This window comes from Carettochelys insculpta, chromosome 32 (genome assembly GCF_033958435.1).
Source record: "Carettochelys insculpta isolate YL-2023 chromosome 32, ASM3395843v1, whole genome shotgun sequence".
Classification (NCBI taxonomy): domain Eukaryota; kingdom Metazoa; phylum Chordata; order Testudines; family Carettochelyidae; genus Carettochelys; species Carettochelys insculpta.
Genome location: NC_134168.1, coordinates 3,605,244 through 3,618,335, shown reverse-complemented (window position 1 = coordinate 3,618,335; position 13,092 = coordinate 3,605,244). Strand labels below are relative to the sequence as shown.

The 13,092-nt window shown below is 44.1% G+C and overlaps 1 protein-coding gene across 1 annotated transcript in view; it reads right to left on the bottom strand.

The window, feature by feature from the left end:
* LOC142004557 (T cell receptor alpha chain MC.7.G5-like) overlaps positions 1 to 13,092 on the bottom strand; it is a 369,008-nt gene that overhangs the window by 89,101 nt on the left and 266,815 nt on the right. The gene's annotated exons all lie outside the window — the stretch shown is intronic.

The window sequence follows — 13,092 nt, the reverse complement described above, 5'->3', positions numbered from 1 at the left end:
AAAGGAGAGGTACTTTGGTTAATGTCCCCATATGGATACAACAGTCCTTATTCCCTTAGCCAACCCAGAACTGGTTGCATTCCATTGAACTATCACCAACTATAAGCATAAAAGCTCGGCTAAGACCATTTTCAGACTTTAAATTGTTCATTGTAAAGTTTTTCTGACCTCTCCACTTACTTGGATTTACTGTTAAACGTGTCCCTTTCCCAAAGGTAATGGCATAGCTGCCGCCAGAAGCATCACCATCATCTAAAGCTTTACAAAAACACCAGCACACAATGTGTAACAAGCGTGTCAGCATCTGTGTGCTTGGGGGATTTTTGAATCTTTTATTAGTACAAGAAAAACTTATTCCAATAGATAGATACAGTGTATGGTGATAGGTAGGTAGGCAGAGTGCATGGGGATAGATAGATAGTAGAAAGATAGGCTGAAATAGTTGCCCAATGTATTTCTAATTTATTTGGATGACTGATTAGAACTAATGGGAACTAAATCTCCTAATCCTTAAAGTAGGCGAGATTTTCAAAATCACCTATTTTACATATTGTCCTGATGTTCAAGTCTGGGAGTCTCGCTCCTTGCTGAATCAGGAGTGGTTTTAAGCAACACAAGGTAGAATGAAACATGTTCAGCAGATGAAACGAGCACTGTGAAGCATTTCTCCCTTTTCCACTTACCAGGAATTACTTCTAAGGCTGCCCCCTGCCCAAACTGGAGCTTATTGTTGATACCAGTGTACCACTGTCATCAGAGGCTCTACAAAAATTCAAGCACATGGTCTTTGAATGTCCCAATCTGTACAAGCAAGTGGGCTTTTACAAAGGAACCTAAGTGAACTTCTGTGACCATATCTCAGAGATTTGGGGCTCTAACTCCCCTAAGCGTCTTTGAAAATCCACACCCCGGGGGTTCACCTCACCTCAGTGACAAACAGGACGAGCTAAATTGACCCACTCCTGGAATAAGCTGTGAGTATAAGACAGCAGAATCTGCCCCTCCCTGACTTCCATCACACTCATTCAAGGCAAAATGGACCACGTAAGAAACCGGGGAGAGGGAAGAACATTAAATAAACTATTGCATCGCGCATGTCGGGAGCCAATGGTACAGACACTTGCATTTGCACTGAAGGACTCTCTTCAAAATCTGTCCCTGCCATCCTTTTCCTGTCCTCCCTGATCTACTTCACTCCCGAGATAGTCACAGACTTCATTCATAACACCTGGAAATGTAAAGTTTTACAGCTGAGATTTTCAAAAAAGCCAGGAATACTGAGGCACCTTTGGGAAGCCCATTTGCTGCAAGAGCCTTCAAAGAATCCCATAAGAGCACACAGTGAATATTAAGGGAGGTTTGTTTGTTTGTTTGTTTTTTAATTGCCAGCATCCTCATTGCTAAAGTCCCATGTCCTCACCCAGATTCAGACATGTACGGGGAGGTTCGCCCTGATTTGCAGTATTACTGAACTCCAGCTAAGATGTCTGAAGTCAGGTGGGGCTTAAGGTGCTCAGCACCTTTGCAAATCAGTTGCGATTGTGTTGAGGTGGCCGAATATGGGAGCCAGCTGCCTTCCTTCACACTGCTGGGTTTGACATTCTTGGTCTAAATTACAGTACAATACGCTTAAAATTCAGACTTACTTGGGTTGACTGTTAATTTTGTCCCCCTTCCAAAGATAAGTGCGTATCCGTTCGAGACAGCTTTACACCATAACCCCTGGCTTTACAAAAACTGATAACTTATCCCAGCAAACATCTTGCTTATCTAGCTACAGCAGCCAAGAATCTTTTTGCATAAATTGCCTAGGGAGGTTGTGGGATCTCCGTCACGGGAGATATTTAAGAGCTGGTTAGACAGAAATCTATCAGGGATGGTCTAGATGGTGCTTGGTCCTGCTGTGAGGGCAGGGGGCTGGTCTTGATGACCTATCGAGGTCCCTTCCAGTTCTAGTGTTCTATGATTCCACCTCTAAAAGTGTAGAGGCCTTAATATAAAGTAGCCTTAATTGGTAGGAAGACATTTAGAACATAACTATCATGCATGGAAATTGAAAGTATGGGAAACAACTATGGAGCAAGGGATAATACCAATTTAATGGGACTTACTAAATGCTAATTCCCTTCACTGTTATTAAACAAATAGTTTGTGGGCACCGTTGGGGGTAGGATATTGGATTTGGGCAACCAGTGGCTGGAAGCCGACAGACTCACATTAGAAATGTGGCGCATGTACTTTAGCCATGAGGGTGAACTATTGGAGCAAACTATGAGTGGAAGAGAGAGGCTGTCATTCTCCTGACAACCTCAAGACCGGGTCCCTTTTTGGAGGCTACGTTTCACTCCAACGCAAGTTATGGGATTCAGTATAGGGGCAATGGAGCGAAGTCTTAGACCTGTGTCGCAAAGGACAGAAGTCAGATGATCAAATGGCCCCTTCTGGATTTAAGAGTGATGAGATAAGAATGCCTCTAAGTATTTGTGAACTTACTTGCATTGACTTTAAGCCTGGTCCCTCTTCCAAATGTTAGTTTAAACCTGTCAGCACCAGTGTCACACCGTGACAAGGGGCTTTACAAAGAGGGTTGAAGCTGACTTTCATCTGAGAGGCCATTTCACTTCCCCATCTACCCAGCTAAAAGGTTCTCACTCCATTTCTAACCCAGGACTTGACTGTCTATTCCTGGGTTACATAGGTGACCACTTGCCCACTGTAAGTCTACATTCCCAACAGCCAGAGGAGCTACTGAGTTAGCATCAAAGGTAATGGAGAGCACTAACCTTAAGACACGTTCCCACACTCCTGCTCATCTGAAAGTCTGGGGGAAAAACTTCACTGGGAACACACCCAGTGGGCCCAAATGGTGTTACTCGTGGTTTATACTTGGGTGCCTGAGAGTCCCTAGCCAGGGAGGACATGAACATATTCAATAGAAGCATGAGCAATATTAGAGGTCAAGTGTGCAACTCTTATAACTTATCATAGATTCATTCATTGCCAGATTACGCCAGGGGCTGCCCTGTCTGGGTTAAACACGGCACTTTCCAGGGCAATAAATCATCGCCTTGTTTTACTGAAGTTCAGACAGACTTACAACATCCAGTGATGTGGACCTATACATTTGTAGAGAGTTTGTATCAGTGAAACTTACTTGGAGACACCGACAGTTTTGTTCCCTTTCCAAAAATGAGCTTCTCTGAGGCCGAACCAGTGTCACACTCCGAGAGAGCTTTACAAAAACCAGTAAGGTTTGATTTCACTTTCAACAACAGGCACGGCCAGATGCTCAGCTGGCGTAAACCAGACCTACTGCGCAGGTTCACACCAGAGGTAGGCAACAGTGTCTATGAGAGATTTCCAAAGACATTTATCGGATTGGGATGCTTCACTAATGCCTGGTAAATTTTAACGGGAATTGGACATCCAAATACCCTGGATATTTTTGAAAATCTTTACCTTTCTTCCCATTCCCATCGAATTCATTAGTTCAGTAACAGGGGAAAATTAATTAATTAATTATATTGGATTTAATCTCAATTTTACTCCCATTACAGAATATTAATTTTAGGTGCTGCTTGCTTGATCATTATAGTATCAAGTTTACAGAAACTTCTAGGATAACAAGCATACATAATATTCCCTGATAATTTGATGGCAAATAGATTGTCTTAAAGCTTGCCCACAGTTTCAGCTTATATCAGCCTGTTGACATCAACCCTATGAAGTTGTTTGGGATTTTTAACTGGGAAATGAACTAAACCCAACGTCCTGAAATCAGCACATCTCTTTGCCTGAAATGCTCCATTTCTTATTGCAAGAGCAGGCATTGTTTTAACATACCAAACTTTTTTTGTTGCCTCGTTGGATTCATCTGTTGCAAAACAGCATTTTTTCCAAAAGTCAGCCATTTCTGAAAATAAAGCACACTGGGGGAAAAATTTCGTATTGTGGCTGAGATTTCAAAGTTTCTGGGGAGCTTGTCTCTTTCTGCCACTTTTAACATTTTCAGATACAAAAAAATCGATCCACATATTCTGCACGAAATTCCAAAAAGTTGTAGCTGCATTTACCCTCTCTCAAGAAAGGCCCCTCTTACCCACCAACCAACACAATACAATGATCAAAATGTTTTGGCCAATCTATCACCAGAAGTGACTCCAGTGACCACTTTGGTCCAAGCAGCATCCAATTCCCTCTATCTGAATATTTAGTGCTTACCAAGCTGTGCTTGAAGCCTGGTCCCTGCTCCAAATATCACTTTTCTGTCACCTTCATTCCCACACCAGTCAGTCACTCTACAAAAACCCCACTACATGCACAGAGTTTTCCACTTTGTCTCCCTCTCTGCTTTCCATTGTGTGTCACTTACACAACCTTCAGTGATTCTCACCGGCAGTGTGTTCCCTCCAGTGTAACCCACTATGGTGTTCGACTAGTTGAAATGGAAGTACTTACTTGGCACTACTTTTAGTATGGTTCGGTTGCCAAATGTAAACTTGAAATTGTTGGCATCCACACAGCCTCTCTGCCCTTTACCATAACCTTCCCTCTGCTCAGCTCTGAAATGATTATCTTTTGGGAGGTGGCTTCATTGCACGTTGAGGACATTCAGCTAGCTGTCTGCCTGTCCAGACTGCCTATATCCCATTGTACATTAATCCATCATGGATGCAAGCTTCAAAAACAAATCAGAAGTTTGGACTTAGGGATCCATCAGCTTCTAGGTTTTCTCTCTCTCTTTTCAAATTTCCAAAGGTCTCCATTTCCTTCTGATGCAGGATGGAAACAAACCGTAACGCTCACCGTTGTTCATAGAAAGGAACTCCTGTTTCCTAACCTGGTAAATTCCTTCAGCTCTGCTTCACTGAGCAAAGGGATGCTGACTTCCACCAGCTGAGGGTCTCACCCAGGATTTCAGTGGAGCTATGCTGAATTATGCTAGGTGGGAATTTGGTCCATACATTGGCGGAATAGTTTCTAACATCTCTTGGTGCAAGGAATTCTGTCTTCGGGCTCATACTGTCTGAGTGGTAAAAAATCCCCAGGCTGGGATTTTCAAAGTGGCCTAAGTGAGTTAGGCACCAAAATCTCATGGCATTCAAAAGGATGCCGGTGCCTAACTTCCTTGAGATTCTTTGGCAATCCCTGCCTAAAAGATTGTGTCTGAGGTTATTTTAACACAGCTAAGGGATTCACCTACATATCTCCCATTAAGGATAAGGAGAATAGGGGTGACATTTTACAAGAACCTAGGGGATTCGTGTGCCCAAATACTACTTAAACTGGAGAAAAAAATATTGCAGGTGTTTTTGCAAATCTCAGCTTTTGCTACAAATTATACCTGGCTCAAGGTATCATGAGCTAGTGCCTACAGGACTGAACCAAAAGTCTGGAAACCTTGGCTTTATTCCCGGCTCTGCCCCTGATTAACAAAGTGACTTGGTCCCATCACTTCACCTTGCTGAGAGTCTGTTTTCTCTCCTACCCTATGACTGTTTAATTTCCAAGGTCTTCAGAGCAGGGGTACAGGGGTCCCAATTCCTGCTGACGCCTTTTGATGCTACTGAGATGATAATGTTTAAATGACATTTTCCACAGGCAAACTTTACTATTTCATTGAGCATGACCAGGACAAAAATCACAGCCAGAGTCCCATGACTGGACCACAGAGAGACAACAGCCTATTTAAGTGGGCAGCTCAATCTCTCTGTTACTTTACACCATCAGTGTAATTTAAGTAGGCAGAGCTAACAAACGGTTCAGATCCTTGGGCCGTGAGTTGCAAAGGAGTTTAGGTGTCTGGGTTCCATGGATTAGAACCAGCCGCGTAACTCCTTTAGCCCTTATCTGCGTGGGGAATCGGGTCTGTGTAACTCCTGTGGAATGATACCTGAGAGGTAGCCGTGCTCGTCTGTATTCAAACAAAACAAACCAGCAGTCATGTCACACTTGAAAGGCTAACAAAATAATTTATTAGGTGACGATCTGAAGAAATGGGTCCGCTCCACGAAAGCTCATCACCTAATGAATCATTTTGTTAGTCTTTACAAGTGCGACATGACTGCTGGTTTGTTTTACTGTGGAATAAACCACTTTGGAATAGCTCCCCATGGAAACAGAAAAGTGAGTCTATTCTCCGATAACTGCTCTGCTGACGAAGCAGAGCCTTGAGTCTGCAATGAAATCACTTTTACTCTGGAATAGAGAGGCCACATGGGAAAGTTATCCTGAATCCCGCTCCCCCACCAGAATAGCTAAATTATACTCAAATAGCTACTCCAGAATAATTAGGCCAGTCAGTTCCCATAGGGGGACCAGATTGCAAGTTTGAAAAATCAGGGCAAACGTGAGGGTGGAGGTACCTAGATAAAATAAATCCCAAGGTATCAGGACTGTCCCTACGTGGGTAAGGTCTACGGGCCCTTTTCAGATTCCAGCGGGGGTCTCTGAGTAACAGTGAATGTTACAAAAGTAAAAGGAAGAGGAGCCGCCATCTTTGGAGCTGCTGGCTGGGTTAGCTTTCAAACCAGGTGCCGACTTACTTGGCTGAATGGTGAGTTTCATTCCTGATCCGAAGACAAATTTGTCATAACCACTAGCTTTATCACAGCATGACTTCACTTTACAAAAACTCTCCCCTCCAGGCTACTTCCCCCCAGCAAAATCATCATCTTCCTTGTTGGAAGACTACTTCTGGCACCACCACAATATGATTAACCGTACATGTTTTTTTTTAAATTGCTGTAGGATGTGGGAAATTTAGGAGTATGAAGCTCATTAGAGCTCTGTCCTTACAGATGTGCAATACGTGGATGTGCTTAGCAGGTGAAATTTGTGATTTCCTATCTGCTTTGTATGCCCGATTACTGTTAAAATCTGGGCTTTTATGCTGAGTGCCAGCTTCCCTTCTCAGAAGCTACTTCGAAAACCTCAGGAAATATTAAATAGAATTAGTGAGTCAAACCATTTAAACAATTGTGAAATGCTCCCCTGCAAGGGCCTAATAAAAAGCCATGGAAGTGAATAGAAAGTCTCCCATGGGCATCAGTGAAGAATCAATACCTGGAATATTTATAAGTTGAATAGGGGGATACCTTAGATTTCTGCTCTGTCACTCTGCTTCAATATTTATGACTTCCCCTCAGTACAGTATCTGGGTGCCTGACACACTTTTGAGGAACGTAACCTCTGAATGTGAGAGAGTGAAGGATCAATGTACCCATTTCACAGATGGGGAAACTGAGGTGCAGATAGATTAAGTGACTTACCTAAGATCACACAAGACATCTGTGGCAGAGAATGGCATTAAACCCAGATCTCCTTCATCACAGATTAGCACACTAATATAATATTTTATAATATGCAGACGTGTATTGAATAAAATGTCCCCATTTTGGGAAGGTACTTACCTGGCATTTGAGTCCATCCCCATACACCCGTTGAGAGGAATCAGCACTTTACTCCCACAGTGATAAGTCCCTCAGCAAAAACTCCTTTGGTTCACAGGCAGAAGGGAATCACTAGAACAAGTGGACAACTAGTTCTGGACAACTAGAACAACCATGTTCTATCTGACCCAATGCTCTGTTTCCAGCTGTGGTCTTCCAGATCCTTCGAAAGAAGGATGTTATTGTGCTTCTCTAGCCACAGGAGAAATCTTTTCTTTACGTCATCATTGAAGAGTTAGTTTGTGCCCTGAAGCTGGAGGGGAAACAAAATTTCTGTCTTGTGAAAGGTTTCAAGCCTTTTAAAATTAGTTTTCATTCCAAACTGTACTCCCCCACCCAGAACTGATATTTTCCAAAATTATAGAATCTCAAAACATTTGTAGGTTTGGTCTATCAGAGCAGCCAAATTCAAACCACTGAGATGTTTCGCTCCAATTTTGGCCATTTCTTGAACAGAAAAACAATTTTTAGTTTAAATATTTTGAAACACAAAGTCATTTTGAAATGAAACAGTGTTGGGGGGAAAAAGTGTTTTGGCTTTAGCAGAACATGCTGGTCCATTTTCTTGTCTCTGAGTTGAAATTTGACCAAACTCCAGCACCTTCCAGCAGACAGTTCTAATGACGGTGAAACACCATTTTTCTGAAAGAAAAACACACCATTGAAATTTTATTGTTCTGCTTTCATTAATAGCCTTCATAACATCTATCATAATCCTGGATGTTCCCATTATCCACATAAACATACAACTCTTTCTGAATATTGTCTTGTCCATAATGATATCCGGCATCAGTAAGTTCTACAGGTCCCTCACACAACTCTACTAATATGATTTTCCTTCTTTCAAATGAGACTCTGCTGAAATTTTACAATCCCTCTCTGGATCTGAATGCCCAGTGGGTACTAAACTTAACTGAAAATCCACATCCTTGAGGAGACCTTGACATTTTCCCCCTGCATTCCATCTTCCATAGTGGTTTTTTTAAGTCACTTACTTTGCAATCGTTAATTTAGCCCTTGTCCAAAGAGAAAAGTTCCTTAAATCTCTTTTTTTCTCTCATTCCATTTTCTTAGTAAAAGTGTCACCCTGTTCACAGCAGGCAGCAAACTGCTTGTCTTTGCATGTGGAAATGCCAAAGAGCTGACAAGTTGAAACACTCAAAGAAAAACAAACCAATTTGCCTTGTGGTATAAACAGACAGGATTTTTCCCCGCTTTGACCTATTTACTGGAATTGTTCTGTTTCAGACTGTGCTACCAGAGAAATTAACGATTTCACCAGTGGGGGGCGAAAGAGACTGTGGAAAGAAATTCAGTCTGTGCTGCTAAGAAATTTTACATATTTTTTAAGATATTAGGTCCCCTCTAAATTGAAGGGCATAAAAAAAATTGGCCTCAGCTGTTTGGATAGGTTGAACCCCAGGAGATGTTTTTGTTTATCAAATTCTTAATATTGGGTAACAACAATGGGGTTTTGCTGTGTGATAGGATTGTTTGTTTTTAGCAATTAATGTTACTAGTTGGTTGAGTTTTTACATGACTGTTTGTTGATTTCCGTTGCACCCTGTCTTAATTTTATTGTTCTCAGATTTTTCCCCCTTCCCCACAAACACACCCAGTCACACAAGCCAAATCCTATCAAGTCATGTATTCAAATATGTACGAACTCACCCCTATGGAATCACAGAATGAGAGAACCCTAGGGCTGGGAGAGACTTCAGGAGGTCATCAAGCCCAAAGCAGGGCCAGCCTCAACTAGACCATCCCAGACAGGGCTTTGTCAAGCCTGGACCTCTAAGGAAGGAGATTCCACCACCCCTCTAGGAAGCCCATTCCAGTGCTTCACTGCCCTCCTGGTGAAACAGTCTTTCCTAATGTCCAACCTACACCTCCCACTCTGTAAGTCCATTGGTCCTTGTTCTGCCACCTGCTGCTACTGAACACAGCTTCTCTCCACCTGATTCAGAGCTCCCTTCAGGCAGTTGAAGGCTGCTATCGAATCACCCCTCACTCTTCCCTTCTGCAAACTGAATAAGCCCAAATCCCTCAGCCTCTTCTCCTCATCGGTCATGTGCTCCAACCCCTTCATCACTTTGGTTGCCCTCCTCTGGACTCTCTCCAATGGTCCACATCCTTTCTGTGCTGCTGAGCCCAGAAGTGGATGCAATACTCTAAATGTGGCCTCACCAGTGCCAAATAAAGGGGAATAATAACTTCTCTAGGGCTACATCTGCCCTAACTCCAGAAGACTGACCACTCACTTAGGTACATGTACCAAAGATCACACAGCAGCCGTCCAGTGTAGCAAGTGTAGACTTAGCCAAGATCTGCCGGAAATGCTCCGTCTAATGCACCCCAATATGCCACTAGCCTCCTTGGCTACAAGGGCACACTGCTGGTGTACACAAACTCTAGCACAAAGTTTCTCATGTGCATACACAACTTTGCAGTGGCTTATTACCGCACATAGGCAAGAGCACGGTCTTTGGATGCATCCGCAACGTCGCACAAACACAAACTCAAGGCCACATACAGAGTCATGCATGTACAATGGGGAGACACTTGGACACACATACACAAACTCCCCTTATCTACATGTACGCACCAACACACTCACCTGCACACGTTGTCATAACATCCCACAGTCACATTTTGATTTCTCACCATCTTCCTCTCTCTAAAAATATATTCTCACTCACATAAATATAGGTCCTTCACAGACACACACACACAACCACAATCACTTACAGGCATGGGTAGGTATAACTATTTACCCATCCACACATATAAACACACACCAGGAGAGAGGTGCACAGGGACACGGACATGGTGACCTTAGCACAAGACCATACCTCACCTGTAAAGCTGTCACCATAAAGAGGTTCCCACAGCCTCATGGGGCAAAACTTTTCAAAGTCACTCGAACGGCTTCTCAGTTTACGTTCTCCGAGAAGCCAGTCACAGAAGCTTCAGACTTCTGCCATCCTGAGCGAGAGCAGACAACGGGGTTGGATATATGGGCTAATGACACTTGGTAAGTTGTCTCCTTTGAAACTTTCTTTGTTTCCTTTCCATGTGTACCCTTATGCGCAAAGTCTCTGGCAAACCTGTGAATCCCTAGCTCTGACCTAATAAGTAAATTTGCTAGTTTGTAAGGTGCTACAGGACTGCTGCTTTCTTGTGAAGTTGCAGACTGACACGGCTCCCCCTCTGAGACCACCGAGGACGATGCTTTTACTCCTGAGCTTACTCCTGTGTAACTAGCAACTTCATTGAGGAGATTGAATCTGGACGAATTTATATAGCCAAACACCACTGACTTCTACCCTGCGCTGACATTTTTCGTGATTTCCTGTAAAATTTGCTCTCTGGGCAAAGGGTTCCTAACCAACAAAATATCACAGATGCCCCTGGTCCTCACAGGGAATTGGAGAACAGAGCTCAGCCGTTCTGCAGTTACGATGCTCAGCGAGCGGACCCAGGTTTATACTGGTACCGTGTAGTTTTCCAGAAAGCCCTTCAGCTCATGCTCTGCCTGGTCCTTTGATGCTCACTTTGCCAAGGGTGCTTTTCCGTGAGGGCTGAAGAGGCCAGAAGAGCCTTCCACTTACTGATCTCTGCCACCCTGTCTGCAGACGCTCCTACATATTTCTGTGCCTTTCACCCACAGTGTCACCATGGGCCTGTGGGGCTCGGCAATAACTTTACGCTTGTGTCTGTGTGTAAACAGCTGTCAGGCAAAGTGGGTCTGTGAACTGGGAGTCCAGTCCCTCGTACCAAAGATCCCCTGGGTGATCGGTGACAAGTCCCTTATGCCAGGATGCCAAGGAGTAGAACTTTGTTTAGTTTAAGTCTAAATCCCTCAGGGGGTTTTCAAAAGCTGAGCTGTCGTCATTCCGAGCATCTGTACCACATATATGCAGTAAGGACAATGATAGATCCTTTCTCCCACCCTTTGTCTATTTACAGTACGAGGTCTTTGGAGCCCAGGTGTGTTCTTACAAAGGACAGGCGCATTACGAGCAAGACACAAGAAGTAATTCTTCCCCACTGTTCTGCATTGATCAGGTTTCAGCTCTGTCCCATTCTGGGCCCCACATTTCAGGAAAGATGTGGAGAAAGTGGAGAGTGTCCGGAAAGGAGCAACTGAAGGGATTAAAGTGCTAGAGAATATGCCCTATCAGGGGGTGGCCGTGTCAGTCTGTACCCACAAAAACAGCGTGAAGTCCTACAGCACCTTACAGACGAACAGATTCATAGGAGCATAAGCTCTCATGGGCAAAGACCCACTTCATCTGCATCGGACAAAGCGAGTGAGTGCCCACGAAAGCTTATGCTCCTATAAATCTGTTCCTCGGTAAGGCGCTGCAGCGCTGCTCATTGTTTAGAGCCTATGAGAGAAGATTAAAAGAACTGGGCTTGTATAGTTTAGGAAAGGGAAGACTGAGAGGGGACGTGACAGCAGTTTACAAGCGCCTAAAAGAGGGTGTAACTTGGGCCTCTGTCGCCTAATAAACCTCCTGTTCTACCTGCTGAGTGAGAGTCACTCCTGCCTGCGGACGGGGTGCAGTGCAGGGGGACCCCTGCATCCCATCACAGAGGGTTACAAGGAAGAGGGAGAAAAATTGCTCTCCTTGGCCTCTGAAAATTTAATGGGCTTAAAATGCAGCCAGGACGGTTTAGGCTGGACATTAGGAAAAAACTTCCTCACTGTCAGGGTGGTTAATCACTGGAATAAATTCCCCGGAGTGACTGTAGAATCTCCATCATCGGAGAGCAGGTTGGATAAATCTCCAGCGGGGATGACCTAGATGGTGCTTGGTCCTGCTGTGTGGGCAGGGAACTGGACTTTCCAGTCCAACTGATCTGTGATTCTAGTGTTCTGCGTGTCTGTACAACAGCAAGCACAAGGGGGCTCAGACCTGGGGTGGATCTATGTTCCCTCTAATCTTTTCCACCTGTGCACAGATTTTTCCGTTCAAACCTGGGATAAAATTTTTAGGCACACCGAGGCATGTGCCAATGTGCCCCACCAGTAGAAACAAAACTCTAGCTGTGGGCACTATGGTAATCAGCTGCATGGCATTTGACTGTCTCCTGATCAGCTGCCAAGCACCCAGCTTACAGGGAACTATAGTTGGGACCCCCACATCTAATCATAACACACAACGTTATCTACCTTCGAGGACTTCTAAAACAGCGTGATAGCACAACGCGTTCCCCTGTCCTTCTATTCCTGACCCAAATACTACTAACCCTTAACCTCCCTGCCTGGCCTTGTCCCACATCCCGCTTACAACTCCCCCTCTGAAAAGGATGCGGTTCATTTAGAAAACTTTTAACTCTTCCAGCACTAGTGGGAGCTCGTCACCTCTGAGCCAAGCCTGCAGCCTGGCCATCAGAATGGAGAGTTTTCTTGTTCTATGGAAATTTTTTTGCTGATGAGCAGCGCACAGGACCCGTCTCAGGGGAAAAGGCAAACACCACGTTTATTGAGAATACAGCAGGAAAGCAGTTAGCATCTGCTCACATACACACACACATGCAGGCTTGCTAGTTGATGTTATTAGTTACTAGTCTGTCACTCACTTTCAAATAATCACCCAATCTAATGACATATGAGGATGGATTGGGACCAGGC